Here is an 8,454-nt window from a genome sequence, read left to right as displayed (position 1 = left end):
CTAGTAGCGGCGTTTGGATCTTTCTCGATGTTTCCAAAGAGTATACAACAAACTTTTGACAGAAATTGCCTAGCAACAACGATTGGAACCTTCTCGATGTCTCCAGCGAGCATATAACGAACAAATGCAAATATAGCGAAAAAGATTTTCATCAGATATTCATTCGTGTGATCGCCTTGGAAAGTGATACATCAAGTAATTTACCGAGTGATTCAGCAAACGTATTTTTGTGTTATAAAAATTATTTTGAGTTATCCCGTTGACCGTGGATTCGTTTGAACCCCGGAACATTGTTAATAGCGTAAATTAAATTCATTATTCGTAAAACCTATCAATCTCATTATTCGTTAAATTCATTATTCGTAAGATATATTATCCGTTCCTCTTATTGTTCGTTAAAACTTATTGTTCTTTAATCTAATTATTAATTAAACTTATCGTTTGTTAATCATATCATTTATTAAACTCATTGTTCATAATATTTTGTAAAATCCTGTTTATTCGCGTAAATATATTCTCTGTTTTGTAAAACAATGGCTAATTCAAATGAAGAATCATTACGCGACTTAAATCCTAATGATAACCCGACATATATATGTATATGAATCAATGAATTTTATAATACTAATACAGGATGTGCACCGAATAACATGTAAGCGGATATGAAATGTTTGATTGTGAAAAAATAAGCGGAAGATTATGACAAAGTACTGAAGGCGAATTCAAGGTAGTTGCGTTTACAGCACGCTCTATAGACGCAGAAATGCCGAACTCGCGTCGTCTTGGCGATTGTATACGAATACCTGAAAATATCAAGCGTCACATTCGTGAAACGTCGGGGCCCGTTAAGCCCAGAACACCGTACGGAAGAGGGCATCAAATTTATGATACCCTCAAGTGTTGACGCTTTCTCTTTTCTCAGTCGAGGGTGACGGAGGCTGGGTGGCTGTCCCAGATGTCTGAACTTCACATCTTCTTACAACATATGAAATGAAATCTTTTTAGGCTTCGTTTCTCAGAAAGTCGAGAAAATGGAAAATTTGTCAGGTATACTGGAATTTGGCTAATTACCGACTGGGTATGAATAAACGATCAGCGGGAGGCTATTCTACGTGGGAAAATAAGTAATAAAAATAAGTAAATTGTAAAAATAAGTAATAAAATTTCCGCTTAAGCCTTAAGGCTTCATCTTCAAGAAGATAGAGGGTCTGAACATGTTTAGTTAACGGGGTATTCTGGTCTAGAAATTCGAAAAAATCGAACCTTTTTTTTTCATGTTTCCAAAGTTTAGACATTCAAGAATATGCCCTTAAAAGGATTTTTCAAAATTTCAATTATTTTATGAGTTACAGTCATTTTTGTGACGCGTCATCCGTTCCGGTCCGACCGGGACCAATGTGCAATAAACGGTAGACGCTGCCCGAGTACCTACGTCTCAAAACTTTTTTTTTTATTATTGTTATTTATTAAAATTACAATCAATTCTCGCGTTGAGAATTTTCAGTAATTTTTCTGCCGTGGCGCAGTAACATGACTAATTATTTATAATAAGTTAATACTTGTTATAGATAAGTATAATTTGTACGTAAATATTGTAAATAAGTAGATGTTACTTAATTTAAATAACTAGTTGAATCTGTCGTTTAGGTCTAGCGGGTAGTGTCTCAAAACTTTAAACACGTTTTTCTCGAAACTACTTTTTCCGAGTTGGCGTGCACGATATCTCAAGTTCTAACGAACCGATTTATTTTAAATTTGGTCTGAATATTCCTTATATACTCGTCTATCGTCCGGACCACGCTCAGCTCAAAATCTTTAATATTACTATTTTTTAAACGTTCGGAATTGTCAACAAAACGTGCGAAATAAGAAATTTTTTTTCAAACGGCCGTAATTTTGTGAAAAAATGTTGTATTGACTTTTCCAAGATTCAGACGATAGCGGCATCCATACTAATTAAGAATCCGTTCGCATTTTTTGTTTCGGATGACCAGAAGGGTTGATATCGTGCACGCCACGACACCCCATTTTTTTGGCAGCACCCACTTTGCCAGCTCGTAACTTTTTAAATATTGAGTTTTTTTCTCCAGTGAATTTTTTACGTAATCTCGAAATATCAATAAACAAATGCTAAAAAGAAGGATAGTAAAAATATTTTTTGTTTCGCTTGTACAGAGCTTCAAAAATCGCCCGAAATTCATACCTTTAGACCGGAATACCCTCTTAAGAATGGGTCTAGTATACGCGTGTAATAAATATGCAAATTTATTTTTCGCGGAAACAAAGTGTAGCCTGGAAAAATTTCGTTCTACATTTTCATTCTCACACGTAGAATAACGTCCTGTCGATTACTTATTCTTGTCCAGTCCGGAATCGGCCACGTTCGAGTATTACTTGATAGGTTTTTGAACTCGATTTTCTCGAAAACGAAGCCTCATATAAAAAGTGTTATTCTATATTTTCTTTCTGTTATTTCATAAAAAATCACTTCATGCCTGCACGCGTTACTCGGTCGCAGCCTGTATACTATATAACATCTAAGATTTCCTTTTCTTTCGTAAGATCTATGAAAGCTATACAACTTAAACGATAATTATACAAAATCTAAAACGGTGTCTATGTATTTATATATTCAATAAATACTATTTTCCAATTTTATATATATTATTACGTATTACACATTTTTATATTATTTATTGCTTTAAAAAAAATTCATTTTAAATATATCATTGTAACGCAACTTTGAAATGCTTCGAAACACTGATATTGCAGTAACAATGTGCAGGAAAAGGTTGGCCTTGTGAAACTTTCATCAATGCAATTTGTTCATGGTGCAAGACACATAATTATCTTCGAGGACGCAAACTTTCTCTGCTTTTTATTGTCTTCGTTTTATCGGTCCTCTAATATTTTTAGTTTTAGACGTTATAATCTAAACTTCTAGTAATTTTATTTAGAATATCAATTAGACCTTATGATAAAAATGCGTTAAAAATATATTAAATATATCACCTTGACACGTTAATTAATCCTTTCGCGTTTACGAGCCATGTATCACTCTCGTCGCGTTTCTTTTCATTAGAACGCACCTACAGCTTCGTATGAATTATGACGTATCGTGGAATATGTACATTTCGCCCAATGATTCGTTCGCAAATGCTAAAGCGATAGAACGTTGGGTTGCATAAATTAATTCTTATTTTTGATATCTTCTATAAAGATGTTTAATATACAATACATTATGCATAAATATCATCATCCATAAATGCGTCAGATTTAGAGGAACTTATAAGGGAAATTATATGCCTGTTTTGCGGACTTAAGAGCGGCGTTCGACAGGCTAAGCCGAGAGAAACTGGAGGAGAAGATGAGGAAAATGGGCAATAATGGAAAATAGCGAAAAACTAATCCGAAGGATTAGAGAAATATATGAAGAAACAAGGAATATAGTGAGAGTCAAAAACCACAACACAAGAGAATTTTGGACTGTGAGGGGAGTCAGACAAGGGTGCCCATTGAGCCTGACGTTATTCGATATATACGTTACTCAACGCGAGAATTGATCGTAATTTTAATAAATAAAAAAAAAAAAAAAAAAATACGTGGCAGGTCTGGAAGAAGAACTAAGGAAAGGACAAGCTGGGGGCATAATGATAGGAGAAAGAAAAGTGCGGTCATTAACATATGCAGAGGATATTGTGCTGATGGTGGACAGAGAAGAGGAGCTAAAAGAAATGTTAAAAAGACTCAAAAAATTTTTAAAGGAAGCCCAATTAGAGGAAAGACCAAAATAGTAGTCTTTGAAAAAAGAGGGAGCAAAAGGAGGCAAAGAAGATGGAAGTGGGGAGAGCAAGAATTAGAAGAGGTGGACGAGATAAGATACCTAGGGTATATACTGCAGAAAAGCGGAAGTGATGAGAAGCACATACAAGATAGGAAAAAGAGAGCAACAATTGCAATGAAGAAAACATGGAGCGTGGGAGAAAGAATATTCAAATAGGACTAGAAAAGGAGAATGAAGATGTTTGGAGAGGTATGGGGCTGGAACATGGAAGAAGGACTGGACAGAGTTCAAAGGAGATATGTGAAATGGATATTAGGCTTAGACATGACAACACCAAATTATATACTGATAGAGGAATGCAAATTAATAGAAATGAGAGAAAAACATTAAAAACAGCAGCAAGGTGCGAAGAGAAAGCCCTAGAATCAAAAAAGGAATTAGTAAAAGAATGTATAAAGGAAAGAGAGAGAGAGAGAGAGAGAGAATGGGGGAATGGCCAGGAAGGGAAAAGAGCAAGAAAGAGAAAGAAGGGACAAGAAAAGGTGAGAAAAGGAGGGGCGCAGATAGAAACAGGAGAGGAGCAAGAAAGGATGACAGCAGACCAAATTATAGAAGAAAGAAGAAAGGGAGAAACAGAAGAGAGGGGGAAAAGGATAAGGAAATCCAAGTATAATACACACTACAGAAACATAGCCAGAGAAAAATGACCAAAGTCCATAGAAGGGAGAATGAAATGGAAGGACAGAAGAATACTGGCAAGGTTCAGATGCGGAGACGAGACCAAAGCAAGGGAATACTGGAAAGAAGAGGGGGGAAAAAGGATGCAGACTATGCAGAAGGAAAGAAGAAGGCCTAAGACATGTAACAGAAGAATGTGAAATAACGGGAGGACCAAAGGACATAGGAAAAACGCTAAGCGAGACTGGAGAAGGTTTAGCAGAACTGAAAGCAATAATAGAGAGGAGAAGGGGAAAGGACAAGAAGGAGGCACAGCAAGGAGGCTGAAGACCAAAGTTGCGATAGTTTTTAGTCATTAGTTGCTAATTTATAGTTCCTAATTTTTAGTTTTTAGAGGTAGAATAAGCAAGGTAGTGCAATAGAATAGAGTGGAAAAGAGGGGAGGTAAACATATAAGAAGAGAAATAGACATAAGAGATATAAAATAATAAATAATAAATAATAAATAATAAATAATAAATAATAAATAATAAATAATAAATAATAAACAGAGGAACTTGTAAACTAAATTTTGTCGTGAAAAGATTACGGATGTAAATAAAATTCAATGTGGAAATTGCAGGAATTAACGGTATCTCAACATTGTGAATTTGAAGGTCATGGCGCATTTACCGAGGTCGTTGGTTCTACAAACAAGTTTATGAGGAATTTATATTCTGGCAATTGGTATTCAGAATACGACGACAAGACCTTAGCTAATTCGCTAAGGTACTTTTATTACCTCTGCATGTCGTATAGTCTTAGCAACATACATTCAAGAGAACAAAGTCTTTGAGAATACGAAGAGATTATAACACTTTTAGAGACTATAAATTTGCTTTGCAATCGATTTTTATTACGGTACAAATAACCTTCGCCGTTATCTCTGCAACATATGTCCAACAAGATTCCCACTGTTTCCAAACACTTGAATCCTTTCATTGCGAAGAACTGCGCAATTTTTTCTTGCATCGCGTTTCAAGCCACAAAACAGGCCACAAAACAGGCCACGATAAATCATGATTTAAATCTGAATAACAGTCGAAACCTCCATAACAATCTCCTTTACAACCCACTTATTCTAAACAATTCTACGTTTTAAACTCAATGACCCTGTTCGTGAAACACTTTGTAGACTCAAAGGTCGGTTGTTCGTTCTTGAAGAATCTTTTATCTTGATTCTGTAATCTTTTCACAGTCAAATGTCTCGAACAGAACGATATATTTTTTTTGAGCAATCTCTGGTCACCATAATTGTCCAATACAGCGGTTCTTAACCATTTGTTTATCACCTACTTTAAATAATTGTCGCGAACTTTTCGCAAAACTTCACTCAAAATTGAAATCCTTAATGTGTCATATATGTATATTTAAAGTACTCGCCAACTGCTCATCAACAACCCTATGGAGAGATTATAAATAAATAATAATAAATAAATAAGTCAATATTTTTTATTTTATTCTATGAACCGCTGGTTTAATATTTAAATACATTTAGCATAAGGCGTCTTAGGTGTAAAGTTGAGACCTTATTCTCAAATGGGATAAATGGGGTCACATTTTGCAACAAAATTTCAAACTTAATTAGATCTGGTAATAACTTCGCGCCTAGGGCTCTCAAAAGCATAAGCACGACCATGCTTTATAGAAGAATCCGAGGATAACGACCACGAAAAATTTGCATCTAATTTGTCTTGATTGCTTTCCGTGAAATCGTTCGACGAGCATCGAGGTAGGATACTAATCGACCAAATAGCTACATAATTTTGGTTAAAAGAGATTGGAGCTAATGGCATTTGAGTTATTTTTTTGTGTAGTTTTTATTTACGCGAACATCGAAATCAGGGAAAGCTGTAAAACTCTGACGTCAATTTATCGATCATGTTTCTACGAAGCTCCGTTACACGGAAAAGAACTATAAAATCGGTGGAAATAGTCTCAGAGTAATGAAATTATCGGAAAATTTTCTTCGATAAACAATCTATATAGATCTTTAACTAGTCGTTAAATTTAAAAAAAAAAAAAAAAAAAAAAAAAACGAACGAGATAATTAGAAATCTTTCTAGGAATAAAAAAGTATAAATCAGTCGTATCGAGTGATCATTCAATAATTTGTTTGCAACATTTCCAGTCAATCGAAGTTAATGCGTCGCGATGTAAAATGTATTATTTAGTAGAAGATGATTGATGATTGATAGTTAGTTTGCTAATTTCAATGGGCTATTTGTTTTAAGTAGATAAGTCTTTTATATTTCATTTTCCGATAAACTGTTGCTTAAGCTTCTTGATACCTTGTTCCACGTGTTTCGAACGCATTTCTTTGATCGATTCCTTATCGAAACTTTATCTGTTATTGCCGGAGAAAGTCAGTGTAATTTCTGTAGTACACATTTTATACGATTAAATTGTTGGTCTTACACCGTCGTGGCTATAGTTCTTTTATTGCGAAAATTTCGGTCTAATTACTATGTAATTAATATCGGGATTTATATTAATCATAAGATTATCGGGACTTCGAAAACTACTAATCCAGATGCGTTATCTATATTAGTCAAAAACAAGTGGCATTAATGTCAGCTAGATATATTCAAGCAAAGTAATACTAGAACAAACACTTACGATTTCCAGTATAGGTAATGTAGACTGCTTATCTTTGATTTAAAGGACAGAATAATTAATACGTTTCATGTTATATACGCGATTCATTCATCGCTCATTCATAGCATTTATCACAAACAGTGAGGGAGTATATTTTTGAGATATATATTACGGTTCAAATTTATTCTGACAATATATATTAAATAATTGAAATATTTAAGTTACGATAGAAATTAAATGAAATGCGAAGTTTCCATTATTCCAATACTTATGAGCGATACTTTATCTACATATAAAAATATTAATTAAAATACATATATAAAGGGAGAAAAACAATCGAAGATCAAAGATCTCAAGAACTGAAGAGAAATTTTCTTTTAAAATAATTAAACACTGAATTTCTTTTCTCTCTCAAAATTCACATTTTCCAACAATACCTTAAAATAAGAATAAAACATTATGTCGATTAGGCAGTAAGTGGACAGCTCGAGAGAGAATTCACAACAATCATGCATATACGTACGTCATTACTCCGCCTCCGATATGTCATCTGGTGTTAAATTTAAAACTACACACCATGATATCACCGAAGTGTACAGTACTTGTTATCTTATAAATATTAATTTTTATTGGCAAATAACAACTCGTTTATTTAGAAAAAAATATTTAATGAAAAACATGCACAGGAATACACTAATGAGAATATGTAACTTGATATTAATAACTTTTAACTGAAGATAATTGTGGCGACTCTTTAGAAAACATTTTGAAACTTCCATTTATCTATGACGGAAATGTACATATTAAGCGAAATAATAAATGCAGATAAAATAAGAAAGCTTATGGTATAGTATTAGATTACCGATAAGATTATATCGAATGAATTCTCTTTAATCTTTTTTTTCTGTTTTCTTAATTTTTTTGTGTTACAAATGTCAAGGATTGCGACGTCTTTGATCATAGGAAAGAAAATCAAAAATAAATAAAAGACGAGAAAAAAATCTTCTACGTAAATTTTATATAAAAAATTATTGAAATTCACAGAAGTGCATCATTGTGCAGCCAGAAAATTTGATTAACAAATCACGTATTGATTATTTAAGTAGTTCTAAGGTTAATTGAATTTGTATTTTCGTCAATTCATTCCTTTACGAAATAGGAAAATAACTAGAAATTGTCTTCAATGGTTCCTAGAGGGATCTTATACAAGAAGAGTTTCCTTATCGAACACCGATGGAAAGCGAAGGCAGACGCGAAACAATGAGACGTATAACCTGTTGGTAACGTTTAAAGGCAACTGCTAATTGTTTCTGATAAATAAAAAATGAGAATGCAGTCCCCGTGGACTGGCTTGT

General features: G+C 33.6%; 1 protein-coding gene and 1 pseudogene across 2 annotated transcripts in view; one reads left to right on the top strand and one right to left on the bottom strand.

The window, feature by feature from the left end:
• LOC100742762 (2-oxoglutarate-dependent dioxygenase htyE) overlaps positions 1–8,454 on the bottom strand; it is a 37,047-nt gene that overhangs the window by 12,581 nt on the left and 16,012 nt on the right. The gene's annotated exons all lie outside the window — the stretch shown is intronic.
• On the top strand, positions 3,605–4,933 carry LOC117152082 (annotated as a pseudogene).

This window comes from Bombus impatiens, unplaced genomic scaffold (genome assembly GCF_000188095.3).
Source record: "Bombus impatiens unplaced genomic scaffold, BIMP_2.2 scf_0645, whole genome shotgun sequence".
In the NCBI taxonomy this organism is placed as follows: Eukaryota; Metazoa; Arthropoda; class Insecta; order Hymenoptera; family Apidae; genus Bombus; species Bombus impatiens.
The sequence above is the reverse complement of the archived record's forward strand: the minus strand, read 5'-3'. Positions and strand labels throughout refer to the sequence as shown.